At 41.3% G+C, this 13,875-nt stretch overlaps 1 protein-coding gene and 1 non-coding gene across 3 annotated transcripts in view; one reads left to right on the top strand and one right to left on the bottom strand.

Annotated features, from left to right (window-relative positions):
• Positions 1-13,875, bottom strand: part of NHSL2 (NHS like 2) — a 255,288-nt gene that overhangs the window by 193,409 nt on the left and 48,004 nt on the right. The gene's annotated exons all lie outside the window — the stretch shown is intronic.
• On the top strand, positions 543-645 carry LOC129476515 (U6 spliceosomal RNA). The gene has a single exon (XR_008654956.1). It is a non-coding gene; the product is annotated as a U6 spliceosomal RNA (small nuclear RNA).

The raw sequence follows: 13,875 nt of genomic DNA, 5'->3' as shown, positions 1-13,875 counted from the left end.
GGTTCAAGATTCAAGAATCAAATAATGTAATCAATCACATCAATAGGCTAGTAAAGAAAAATAACGATTGTATCTATAGATGCAGAAAAAGCTTTTGGCAAAAATGTCAGCACTCATTCATGATAAAAACTCTTAGCAAACTAGAAATAGAAAGGATATCCTCAACTTTATAAAGAGCATCTACACAAAACCTATGGCTAACATCATACTTAATGGTGAGAAACTTGAAACTTTCCCAAAGAACAAGGCAAGGATGTCCCCTCTCACCACTTGCTTCTCAACATTTTACTGGAAGGCCTAGGTAATGCAATGAGAAATAAAAGGTAAATAGATTGGGAAGGAAGAAATAAAACTGTCTGTGTTCACAGATGACACGATCATCTATGTAGAAAATCTGAAAGAATCAGTAAATAAACTCCTAAAACTAATAAGCAATTATACAAGGTTGCAAGACACAAGGTTAATATACCAAGTCAATTGTGGTGCTATATACCAGCAACGAACAAGTGGAATTTGAAACTAAAAACTCATTAGTATTATGTTTGCTTCAGTAGCACATACACTAAAATTGAAACAATACAAAGAAGATTAGCATGGCCTCTGTGTAAGGATGACATGCAAATTTGTGAAGCATTCCATATGTTTGGTGTATATTTATCTCAAACTCATCAAGTTATGTATATTAAATATTTACAGCTTTTTGTATGTCAATCATACATCAATAAAGTGTTATTTTAAAAAATTACTGTTTATATTAGCATTCACAAAAAATGAAATATTTTGGTATAAATCTAATATCATCTGTACAAGATCTGTGTGAGGAAAACTACAAAACTGTGATGAAGGAAATCAAATAACTAAATAAATGGGGGGATAGTCCATGTTCATGAATAGTAAAATTCAACATTGTCAAGATGTCAGTTCTTCCCAACTTGATCTGTGGATTCATACAATTCCAATCAAAATCCCAGCAAGTTATTTTGTGGATATCAACAAACTGATTCTAAAATTTATATGGAGAGGTAAAAGACATGGAATAACCACCTCAATATTGAAGGAGAAGAACAGTTGAAGGACTCACACTGCCCAATCTTGAGACTTACTATAAAGCTGCAGGAATCAAAACAGTGTGTTATTGGTAAATGAACAGACAAGTAGATCAATGGAACAGAATAAAAGGCACAGAAATATACTTTCATATACTCAATAGATCTTTGACAAAATAGCAAAGGTAAAACAATGGAGCAAAAATAGTCTTTTCAACAAATATTGCAGAGCAAGTGGACATCCACGTGCAAAAGAAATAGATCTAGACATTGACTTTATACTCTTTACAAAAGTTAACTCAAAATGGGTCACAGACCTAAATGTAAAATGCAAAACTATAAAACTCCCAGACAATAACACAAGAGAGAACATGTAAATCACCTCGTGTAAGGTGATGGCTTTTTGAAAACTTTGATTATTAGTCTATTTGTAATTTTGACACCTTATCTTCATCTAGGGATTTAAACTTTTCTTAAATTAGTAAAATTTATTTTTAGAGCAGTTTTAGGTTCATAGAAAAATTGAGTAGAAAGTACAGAGTCTCCATATACCTTCTACACTCCCTGTCTCCATATACACGCAACCAATCTCCTCCACTATCAACATCCTGCACCAGAGTGGTACATTTGTTAAAATTTATGAACTTACATTGCAATGACTTTTTAGATACAACACCAAAGGCACAATCCGTGAAAAAAATAGTTAATAAACTGGACTCATTAAAATTAAAAATTCTGTTCTGTGAAAGACACCATCAAGAGAATGAAAGATGTAAGAGTTTGGAGATGTTCTCAAAAACAGTGGAGACTGTGGCAAAAGGCAATTGGTAGGAGAATAATAGATTCATTGGAGATACAGGCTTAACTGTAAGCTGGCTAGTTCACTGGAGAGAAACAGAGAATAGACAGCTGAGAAGAGCCCTCCTGGTATCAGAACAAATCTCAAATACTGATCTAGGGAACTATGCTTCAAAGGTGCCAGAATTTGATTGAACCAGTTTTTGGAGCAATTTAGGCCCTTAGGATTTTTGAAAACAATAGAACAATCAGCCAGCAGTTAGTGGGGTTTAACAGCTGGCTGTGTTCAGTCAAAGAGAGCCCTGTCAAAACACAGGATTTTGGGTTTTAAGAAAATGTGGCACATATACACCATGGAATACTATGCAGCCATAAAAAGGATGAGTTCATGTCTTTGCAGGGACATGGATGAAGCTGGAAAGCATCATTCTCAGCAAACTATCACAAGGACAGAAAACCAAACACTGCATGTTCTCACTCATAAGTGGGAGTTGAACAATGAGAACACATGGACACAGGGAGGGGAACATCACACACTGGGGCCTGTTGGGGGTGGGGGGCTAGGGAAGGGATAATATTAGGAGAAATACCTAATGTAGGTGATGGGTTGATGGGTGCAGCAAACCACCATGGCACGTGTATACCTATGTAACAAAACTGCATGTTCTGCACATGTAACCCAGAACTTAAAGTATAATAATAATAATAATATATATATAGCCACTCCACCTTTCTCTTTCTTTTTAGAGACAAGGTCTCACTCTGTTTCCCAGGCTAGAGTGCAGTGGCATGATCATGGCTCACTGCAGCCTCAACCTTCTGGGCTCAAGTGATCCTCCTACCTCAGCCTCCCAAATAGCTTGGACTATAGGAGTGTGCAACCATGCCTGGCTATTTTTTTATTTTTTGTAGAGCTGGGGTCTCCCCATGTTGCCCAGGTTGGTCTCAAACTCCTGGTTTCAAGTGATCCTCCCACCTCGGCCTCCCAAAGTGCTGGAATTGCAAGTGTGAGCCACTGCACCTGGTCCATTCCACCTTTCTTGAGGTTGTTGTTTGCATGACATATCTTTTTCCATCCTTTTACTTTCAATCTGTTTGTATCTTTGAATTTAAAGAGTGTCTCCTAGAGACAGCATGTAGTTATACTGTTACACTGTTTTTTGGATCCTGTGTGACGATCTCTGCCTCTTGATTGGATTGTTTAATTCATGTATATTTAATATCATTATTACTATTGATAGAATTGAGTTTACATTTGCCATTTTATTTTTTGTTTTTATGTCTCATAGCTTTTTATTCTCTATTCCTCCTTTATGCTTTCCTTGCATTAAGTGAATATTTTCTATCATAGCATTTTGATTTTTAAAATTATTTTGAATAATAAAAATAAATAAATATTTTACTATATTATTTACATATTAACTGTTGCTCTAGGGCTTACCATAAACAGATTAATTTACCACTTTCAATGATAGACAGAACCAGGGAGAAGATCAAATTTACAACTCAAGACGCCAGAAAAATAAGAGGAAACTAAACTCAAAACTAGCAAAAGGAAGGAAGTAAGAAAGAGTAGAGGTAAATGAAGTAGAGAATAGAAAAAAATGGAGGAAATCAATGACATGACAGTTGGTTATTTGACAAGATTAACAAAATTGACAAACCTCTAGCTAGACTGACCAAGAAAAAAAAAGAGAAGACACAAGTTACTAAAATCAGAAATGGAAGTAGGGGATGGGCATGGTGGCTCATGCCTGTAATCCCAATGCTTTGGGAGGCTGAGGCAGGAGGATCACTTGAGGCCAGGAGTTAGAGACCAGCCTCAGCAACATAGCAAGACCTGGTCTCTACAAAAAAATTAAATAAAAAAAAAATTAGCCAGGCATAGTGGCACATGTCTGTAGTCCCAGCTACTCAGAAGACTGAGGCAAGAAGACTGTCTAAGCCCAAGAGTTCGAGTCTGCAGTGAGCTATCATGGTGTCACTGCACTCTAGCCTGGGTGACAGAGTGAGATCTGGTCTCAAAAAAAAAGGAAAGAGATGGAGGTGGGGACATTGCTACCAACCTTACAGAAATTTTTAAAAAATTATAAGAGAACCAAGTTCCTAGAAACAAACACACTATCAAAATGAACTCAAGAAATAGAAAATCTGAATAGACCTATAACAAATAAAGACATTGATTCAGTAATAAAAAAATCTCCCAATAAAGAAAAGTCCAAGATCAGATGGCTACACTGGTGAATTCTACAAAATATCTAAGGAAGAATTAATACCAATTCTTCTGAAACTCTTCAGAATATTGAAGAGGAGGGAACACTTCCTAACTTATTCTCTGAGGGCAGCATTGCCCTGATATCAAAGCCAAAGATATCATAAGAAAAGAAACTACAGATCAATATCCCTTATATAAATGTAAAAATTCTCAAGAAAAAATTAGCGGGCTGAACTCAATAGCAGCATATTAAAAGAATATATGCCATGGCCAATTAGGATTTATCCCAGGAAAGTAGGGGTGGTTTAACATATGAAAATCAATCACTGAAATACATCATATTAATGTGAAAATGAAATATGAAATTAATAAAATAAAAATGAAAATGAAAATGAAGCAAAACAAACAAAAAACAAAATTCACACCTTTCATAATAAAACACTCGGCAAATGAGGAAAACAAGGGAATTTTCAAAACAGGATAAAAGGCCAGGCACGCTGGCTCATGCCTGTAATCCCAGCATTTTGGAAGGCTGAGGCAGGCAGATCACTTAAGGCCAGGAGTTTGAGACCAGCCTGGCCACCATGGCAAAATCTTGTCTCTACTAAAAATACAAAAATTAGCTGGACATGGTGGTGCATGCCTGTAATCTCAGCTACTCGGGAGGCCGAGGCATGAGAATCGCTTGAACTCAGGAGGCAGAGGTTGTAGTGAGCTGAGATCATCGTGGCACTGCACTCCAGCCTGGGCAACAGAGTGAGCCTCTGTCTCAAAAACAAAAATCAAACAAAAAACACGGTAAGAGGCATATATTAAAAACCTACCCAAAGCTAACATCATACTCAATGGTAAAAGACTGAAAACTTTCCTCCTTAAATCAGGAACAAAACAAGGATGCCCTCTCTTGACACTTCTATTCAACACTGTATTGGAACATCTAGACAGAGCATTCAGGCAAAAATAAAATAAATGAAAAACAAGGAAGGAAGAAAGGAAGGGAGGGAGGGAGGAAGGAAGGGAGGGAGGGAGGAAGGGAGGGAGGGAGGGAGGAAGGGAGGGAGGGAGGAAGGAAGGGAGGGAGGGAGGAAGGAAGGGAGGGAGGGAGGAAGGAAGGGAGGAAGAAAGTACAGAAGAAAGGAAAGAAGAACAGAAGGAAGGAAAAATTCATTCACATAGTTAAGAAAGAAATAGTAAAACTATCTCTATTCACATATGACATGACCTTATATATACAAAATCCTAGAAAAATTATTGAGCTAATAAATGAATTCAGCAAAGTTGCAGGGTACAAGATCAATATGTTAAAATCAGTTGTACTTCTATACATTATCAATAAACAATCAAAAATGACATTAAGAAAACAATTCCACTTACAATAGCATCAAAAAGAATAAAATACTTATGAATAAGTTTAACCAAGGAGGTACAAGATTCATACACTGAAAATTACAAAACACTGCTGAAATAAATTAAAGAAGCCTAAATAAATAAACGGAAATACAGTCTAAGTTCATGGACTGGAAGACTTAGTATTGTTAAGATGTCAATACTACCGAAAACAATCTACAAATTTAATGCAATTCCCATTAAAATCCCAATATCCCTTTGTGCATAATTGGAAGAGCCAATTCTAAAATTCACATGGTCTTCCAACAGATCCCAAATAGACAAATTACTCTTAGAAAAGAAGAGCACAGTTGGAAGACACACACTTCCAGATTTCTAGTTATACTACAAAGCTACAGTAATCAAAACCATATGGTACTGGCATAAAGAAAGACATATAAACAAATGGAATAAATTGGACAGTCAAGAAATAAACCCATGCATCTACAGAAAATTGATTTTCTACAACAGTGTCAACACCATTCAATGGGAAAAGAACAGTCTGTTCAACAAAAGGTGCTGGGACAACTGGATAGCCACATGCAAAAGGATAAAGTTGGATTCCTACCTTAATAAAAGAGAAATGGATGAAAGACCAAAACGTAAGAACTAAACCAACTAATTTCTTAGAAGAAAATATAGGAGTCAATCATCATGATCTTGGATTTGGCAATGCTTTCTTAGATATAATACCAAAAGCACAAGCAACAAAAGAAGTAAAAAGCATAAGCAACAAAAGAAATACATAGTAGATATAAATTTGACTTCATAAAAATTAAAAACTTTTGAGCATTAGTAGATAATATCAAGAGAGTGAAAGGACAACTCAGAATGGGAGAAAATATTTGTAAATCAGATACCTGATAAGGACCTAGTATCCAGAATATATCAAGAACAATTATAACTCAACAATAAAAAGACAAATCACCCAATTACAAATGGGCAAAGGATTTGAACAGACATTTCTCCAAAGAAAATATACAAAGTGCCAACTAACACATCAAAAGATGTTTAACATCATGAGTCATTAAGGAAATGCAAATTAAAAGTATAATGAGATACCACTTCGCACTCACTGGGATGGTTATAAGCAAGACAACATTGCAGAACAAGTATTGAAGAGGATGTGGAGAGATAGTATAGCCACTTTGGAAAACAGTCTGGCAGTTCCTCAAAAGGTTAAACATAGAGTTAGCATATGACCCAGAAATTCCACTCCTAGGCTCCGCAAAAATACTTGTCAATGTAAAGGTCTATCAACTGATGAATGGGTAAACAAAACGTGGCATATCCTTATAATTGAATATCTTTCCACAAAAAAAAAAGAACGATATATTGATACATCTTACAACATGGATAAATCTCAAAAAACCGTATGTTAAGTAAAAGAAGCTATTTTAAAAAGAAGACATATAATATCGTTTATATGAAATGTCCAGAGTAGTTAAATCTCTAGAGACAAAAAGTAGATTAGACGTTGCCTAGTACTGGGGAGTGGAGGAGTAAGAGAGGCTGAGGGATTGGGGGGTCACAGCTTGAGGGTACAATGTTGATTTGGGGGTTTGAAGCTGCAAATCTTCTAAAATTGATCGTAGTGATGATTGCACAATTCTTTAAATATAACAAAAACCATTAAATTGTACACTTTAAATGGGTGAACTTTGTGGTATTTAAAATAAATTGTTCAGGATAAGTGGTCCCTCTCTGGGGACTGCCTTTGGCTGACATCAACCTTAAAGAGGTGAACAGAGCCGACAGGCTGTGGCTGCATCGCTGTAGCACCCTGGGCAGGCAAGAGCCAGATGAGTGGGGGCTCCATCTCCATCCGCTTTCCTATCCTCTGGAGACTTCTAGACCCCTCCATACTGGAATTGAAGCCCCGAGTTTTCTTTTCCACCCTTGATCAACTTATTCTTCATGGTGGCACAAGGAGAATAGGTTGCCTAACTGGTAGCTGCCTAACTCTCACATTTCCCCTTTTTTCTTCTTTGTTCAGTCCCTGGATCGTTTGTAACTAATTTGTAACTGCCAGCCTTCAGACTGTACAGCTGAGGTCACTTGCAGTTAGGAGTCATGATCTCCAATTTCACCTTCCTATCTGCATCCTTGGCAGTCGCTTAACTTCTCTGGGCCTCAGTTTCCTCGTCTATAAAGTGAAAATAATAATTCCAACTTATAAAATTGTTTTGAAGATTCAATGAGATAATTTATTTGAAAATATCTGCTGAAATGAATCCAATATCTTGTCCCATGTTCAGTGAAACCATTCAGTTTACCAGTTAACAGCAACCAACTGCCTCTGGACAGAAATTAGGAAACAAAGAGGCAGAGAGCAGAGAAAGGGCTGGATTATATGCCCAGGCTCATGCCTATGTATAGCACACCCAGGAATGGCGCTACCCATTTCCCCACTGTGTAGTTTTGGGGCAGCCCAATGAACAAAATCATGCAAAATAATGTGCCCTCCCCCTCCCCCAACTCGTCCCCATTGCTGCCCAGCAATGGGCTATCTGAGCCATGTGAATGATGGATGAAGTGAGTCAGAAACTATTGTTCCCTGCATGGCCTTCTCCCAGAGTTGAGGACCTTTATTTTTCCCAGATAAGAGCTGAGCTGGGAAGAAAGGCTTTCATGAGGAATGTCTGCAAGGCCACCAGGACTGGCTCTCACTTCTGGTTTGGGCTAGCTAGCCCATGAGCCAGCAAGCGGCCCAGCTAAGTCCATTTGGCCACTTGTGGGGGGTCTTAAAGCAAGGCATGGTGGGATGGAGGTTGAAAACACGCAGTTATAGTGAGGCTCTAGGACTATCACTGATTTGCAGTTCTCTGTGCCCTCTGACGATATACTAAGGGAGACTTCTGGCCGTAAGTCTGCTGCTGGGGCCTGGAATGCAGCCTGCCTTGACTCCCCACCCCCACCACACAAACATTCCTGAGCCACTGTAGAAACCCCGTCCCTATTCAAAACCAGCTCGAATGTCACCTCAAGCAGGAAGTTTTCTCTAGAGTCCCTTCCCCCCACCACTGCCAGATGTGAGCGTCCCTCCTCCCAAGCTCTTCGCGCAATTGCTTGTTCATCTCCCAAGGCATTTATCACATTTTGTCGTGTGTAACAGTTATTTATGTGCTTGTCTTATCCCTCTTTCTCTGCTACAGTCAGGGATGGAGGCCAATTCATCGTTGTACCCCCTACAGTGCTTGACATGGAGTTAGAGTTCATTCAGTCAGTCAGCAGATATTTACTGAGCACCTACTCTGGGTACTTCCTGAGTACTCAGGGAGTAAACACCCTGGGTCTGCTCAGAACCCTGCTACCACCACAAATTCCCCATGGAGGCACTCTTTCCTACCTTACCCTGAGGCACAGTAGGCTGACTGGGGGTCTGAAAAAAAGGGCGGGGGAAGTAACTGGCCCCCTGCCTTCCTCCGGGGAGTTATAAAAGATGCAGCTGTTGTGGCTCACGCCTGTAATCCCAGCACTTTGGGAGACCAAGTCGGGCAGATCACGAGGTCAGGAGATCAAGACCATCCTGGCTAACACGGTGAAACCCTGTCTCTACTAAAAATACAAAAAATTAGCCGGGCATGGTGGCGAGTGCCTGTAGTCCCAGCTACTCAGGAGGCTGAGGCAGGAGAATGGCATGAACCCAGGAGGCGGAGCTTGCAGTGAGCCGAGATTGTGCCACTGCACTCCAGCCTGGGCAACAGAGCAAGACTCCGTCTAAAAAAAAAAAAAAATGATGCAGCTGTTGGGGCACGTGCTCACACCATAATGACTGTGTGCAACTCAGCTCAGCCCAGCACTGCCCCAACCCCAGCCCATAACAGGTCCCCTTGGGGGATTGTACCCCAGGGCAAACATGAGGCAAAGTGCCAGGTAGAGGTCCCTCCTAATCCCAAGATTTCTATCCTGTCCTGCTGACCTTGTGTTCCCGCCATGGGGTTTACTGAACATTTGTCCACACCTGGTACCAGGAGGCTGAATACAATGAATTATATGCCCAGAGAGCGTCTGCTTTCTGGAAACCTCCAGTCTAAGAAAACTTAAGACTCCTGTTCTATGGCCTGATTTGGTCTGATTTAGGAGGGCAGGGGAGCCTCCTCTCTTGCCTCCTTACCTACCAGAGGTCTGAGGAGGTGAACTATGGTCCCCAGATTAAACCAGGAGGAAAGTAGAACTATCTCTTGGATGCAAGGACCCTTAGTCATGACAGCAACATGGAACTAGGCCTGTATTTTTGGGAATGGAGTGTGGGGCAGTGCAAAGAACATTAGATTAGGAGTCACTGCTGGATTTGCATCCCAGCTCAGCTACGCGTTGGCTGTGTAACTTTGAGCCGATCTTCTCTTCTTTCTTAGCCTGTTTTCTCATCTGTAAAATGTGGTTAATAATCCACCCAGAACCCTCAGAACCCGACATCAGTCTGACCATCAGCCATGACCCTGCCAGAATGTAACTTGGGGGCATGAGAAAGCAAAGTAGATTACACTTCTTTTATGTTTTTTAAAAATTGCTGTTTAGAAAGGTTGTATCATAGAAAGGTCCTGTCACTCAGACTGACAGGAAACCTTAGCAATTTTTTTGTCCAACTATCCCATTTTATTGATGGAAAAACTGAGGCTCACAGAGGGTTAAGTTGGACTCAGGCCCCCAAGGCCACTGCTCCTGATAGTTTTCTAACATAAGAATAACCCATCAATAATAAAACCATGTTCTTTCCCTTACTTAGGCTATGAAGAAAGATTAAAGGTGACCAATAAGGGGAAACTTTTAGGGGTGATGGAAATATTCATTATCTTGATTGTAGTAATGGTTTCACAGGTGCATACATATGATCAAACTCATCAACCTGTATACTTCAAATATGTGCCATTTAGTGAATGCCAATTTTACCTCAATAATGTAAAAGAAGAGCAGGGTGGGGAGAACCCAAATGTTGAGCAGGATCTGAGTCTAATGCCGCCTCCAAGTACCTTTGTTGTTCAAGATCAGCAGTCGTTCCACCCTGTTTCATGGATGCACCACAAGCAGCTTCCTTAGAAGCTGCCACATATGGGGCCTCCCAGGAGCTTCTCTCTGTCTCTGAGTTGCTACAGAGCGTGAGGCCCACGAGGCAAGTTCCTCAGGCTATGTCCTGCTCTTTGGCTCACCCATGTGGTGCTCCAGGGCGAGCCAGGGAGAGGTGAAGGACTAACTTTTCTGACTCCCTTCTCCCTAAGGATTCATGGGAAACATGCAGTCAGAATTGAATGAAAACTAAAAAAAAAAAAAAAAGTCAATTTAAGTCATTCGAAAGTTTCCCATCACTTCCCTCTACAGCCATCCTATCCTCCCCACCCCACCCTCTGTCATTTTCCCTCCTCTCACAGCTCCCAAAGGAGACATACATGGACTAAGATGAGCTTCCAGGTCAAAGAATTGGCTTTTTGTTTTTTGCCTCCCCAGTTCAATAAATGCTTTTTGAGACTGTGTGGGCTAGGCCTAGTGGGAAACAAAGATGCCTAAGCACTTCTCTGTCCTCCACATAAACTCCCAGCCTTGAAGACAGAATAGGCAGACTTGGACACAAATAACTCTCGTGCTGGGCAAAAAGTGATGCATACCATCAAGAACCACCACGTGCTACAGCACTGCACAAAGAGAGAGTGGTCACTCTCTCCAGGGAATCAGGGGAGACTTCACGGGGGAGGTGCCATTGAGCTGAGCCCTAAAGGATGGGTCGTTTTCCTTTACCAATACAAAACAGCATTTGGATGGTGTTTCACATTTTACTAAGGGTTTTTCATAGCATTCAATCTCATCATAACCATTTGACAAGGTAAGTGGGCTACACCATCAGGCACATTCGAGAGAGAAGGAAACTGAAGCACACAGAAGATGAGGCTGGTAGGCATGCCACTCTATCCGGCGCTTCGGATTTGAGCTCGTTCCTACTTCACGAAGTTGCTTAATAGGCAGAGGTGGGAGGAACAAGGAGGCCAGAAAGCCAGGAGCGTTTAGGGCACGGTGGGTATTCTGGCCACCAGGAAAGTGAGGATTGTATAAGGAAGTGGTGGGTCATAAGACTAGAAAGGCTGCTTGAGATTAGCTTGTTTGTAGCTTGCAATGCCAGGCAAGAGCCTGAATATTTATCATTTATCAGCTATGTTTTAGGGGAATAGGGTTAAAATCAGTGTTTGGAAAGGAAGTGGGGACAAAAGCAGTGGTATACATGAGGGTTGCCTTTGCTTCTGCTTTAGGCCCCTAACAAAACAAATGACACTAGGGTAACCCTGGTCCCCCTCTTCAGCCATGAGTCGATTTCCAGAGAAGGCACATGGTGACACTTATTCAGGTTAAGTAACAAAAGCCATTTCCTTCTGAGCAGCTTGCTTTTCAGCTCCCATGGAAGGGCAGCAGGGTCAGGGCACAGAAGGCAATGGGAGAGTGTAGAAGATAAAGGGAGAGCCAGGAAGGGAAGTGAGGCTCCAGGCCACATCCTGACAGCCAACTGGGCCCAACCCGAGGCCCTCCAGAGATGCTCTGGCCAGTTTCTCACTAGGACAAAATCAGCTTTAATCAATCTGTTTTCCCCTTGAGCTCACTGTTGTTGCAAGCAAAAGAGAAAGCCCTTGTGTTGAGACCTTTTGCTAGTTGTCCAAACAGCAGCTCAGCAGCACACGCCAGGCAGAAAAGGGCAAGCCCCCACAGAGGCAGTGCAAAGTGCATGAGAGTCAGGAAACCTGGGGCAAGTCCTCCTGGCTTCTGCCCCTTCCTTGCTGTGTGATCGTGGGCAAGTTTCTGAGCTTCTCTGAGCTCAGTTTCCTCAGATGTCAAATGACACCTACTGGGCTGGTATGAGAATTCAGCCAGAATTCAAACAAACAGAAGGCCTAGTGTAGCTCCTGGCTCATGGTAGGGACTCGATAAATGCCAGATGCCTCAGTCCCTTCCTAGCATGCCAGGGACAGCCCCCCAGGGAATGCCTGTAACATAATGGAGCAAGGAGTAGTTTTATAAGCAGAAGTCAAGCTTAGTGCAGATTTCTTCAGTGCAAAAAATATTTATGAATGCTTCCCATGTAATGCTTCTGGAAAATATGTGCTGGGAGAGAGAGGAGCAAAAGGAGAAAAGATTTGAAAAATCCTCTTTCTTGAAGGTGCAGGCTGGGGATAAAAGGTAAACTATTGAGCTGAAGAGATTCTTCTGAAGAAGAGTAATCTGAGGTTTAGGCACACCATTTCTGCCTTGAATTTCAGCAAGGAAAGCATTACAGGAAGCTAATGAAGAAATAAAATATGGTCAATGGCCCCTTTACCTGTGCTCACAGAGGAGTCTATTAGTAGAACTATTCAAAGGGGAGAGAAAATTATATTCTAGGCTTTCCTGGCTCTCACCAGAGAGCATCAGAGATCCAGAAAGGGAAAGACCCCTGGAACCGAAAGTTTGTAATTCTTTCACACAGTCCTCCTGGCAACTGTCTCTTAAAAGGTTCTTTTTAGAAAGGCAAGTCACTCTAAGGAAGTATGTCCCAATCTTCAGTCACTTGGGGGCTACCTTCACAATTTTTGTCACAACCACATACCCCCTTAACTATTATTTAGTTAATTTTTTTTTTCAATTTCTTACTCTTTTACTTAAAAAATCTGTGAATCATTGATGTAAATGGAAAACCACTACCACATGACTTAAATCGAAGGAAACTACAAAAGTAAACACATTGCTATTAAAAGCATAATACTAATTCGTGTCCCATCCAAAAGCACGAGATGGACTCCCACTCCCTGGGGAACACAGGTCTACCTTGGGAAGCCAGGTCGAGAAAACAAGACCATTTGCCTTGAGGATGCACACAGGGAGGCACAGCTACTTCCCAAACAGGGACCCAGGTTTAGGGCCAGAGGGCCCAAATGAACAGCTGATTTGGAATATGGTCTCTTTTGGTCTTGCCCTGGAAACTCCTCCTAGACAGTGGAGAGTTAGATGGCACCCACTCCCCAGAGACAGGCTGGGAGCTGGGCCAGAAGGACGTCAGGCAAGGGACCAGCCACAATGCCCTGGCTCTTGGTGGTTCAGACTGCATTCACTGTTGGACCCAAAACTTATACTCAGGAAACCTGTCTATTTAATATGCTGTTCATTGTAATTTTTGCAATGATTTCCTCCTTGCTGTCCTGTAGTATCTGACAAATTTCCTGATGAGAATGCAAGATATCTCAGGAGTCCAAAGGAGAAGAATGTGGATCTGGTCCCCAGGTGGGTTAACCCAGGCCACCTGGTGTAGTGTGGACAGTGGGGATCAGGGAGAGGACCCCAACAGGAAAGTGAAACTGAAGACACATGTCTGCTATGCTCTGAACATTGGTAGCCCCCCAAAATTCGTATGTTGGAACCTAATACCCAATGTGATAGTATTAAGAGGTGGGGCCTTTAGGAGATGATTAGATCATA

Source organism: Symphalangus syndactylus, chromosome X (genome assembly GCF_028878055.3).
Source record: "Symphalangus syndactylus isolate Jambi chromosome X, NHGRI_mSymSyn1-v2.1_pri, whole genome shotgun sequence".
Classification (NCBI taxonomy): domain Eukaryota; kingdom Metazoa; phylum Chordata; class Mammalia; order Primates; family Hylobatidae; genus Symphalangus; species Symphalangus syndactylus.
Note: the sequence above shows the minus strand (reverse complement) of the source record. Positions and strands in the feature narration are given on the sequence as shown.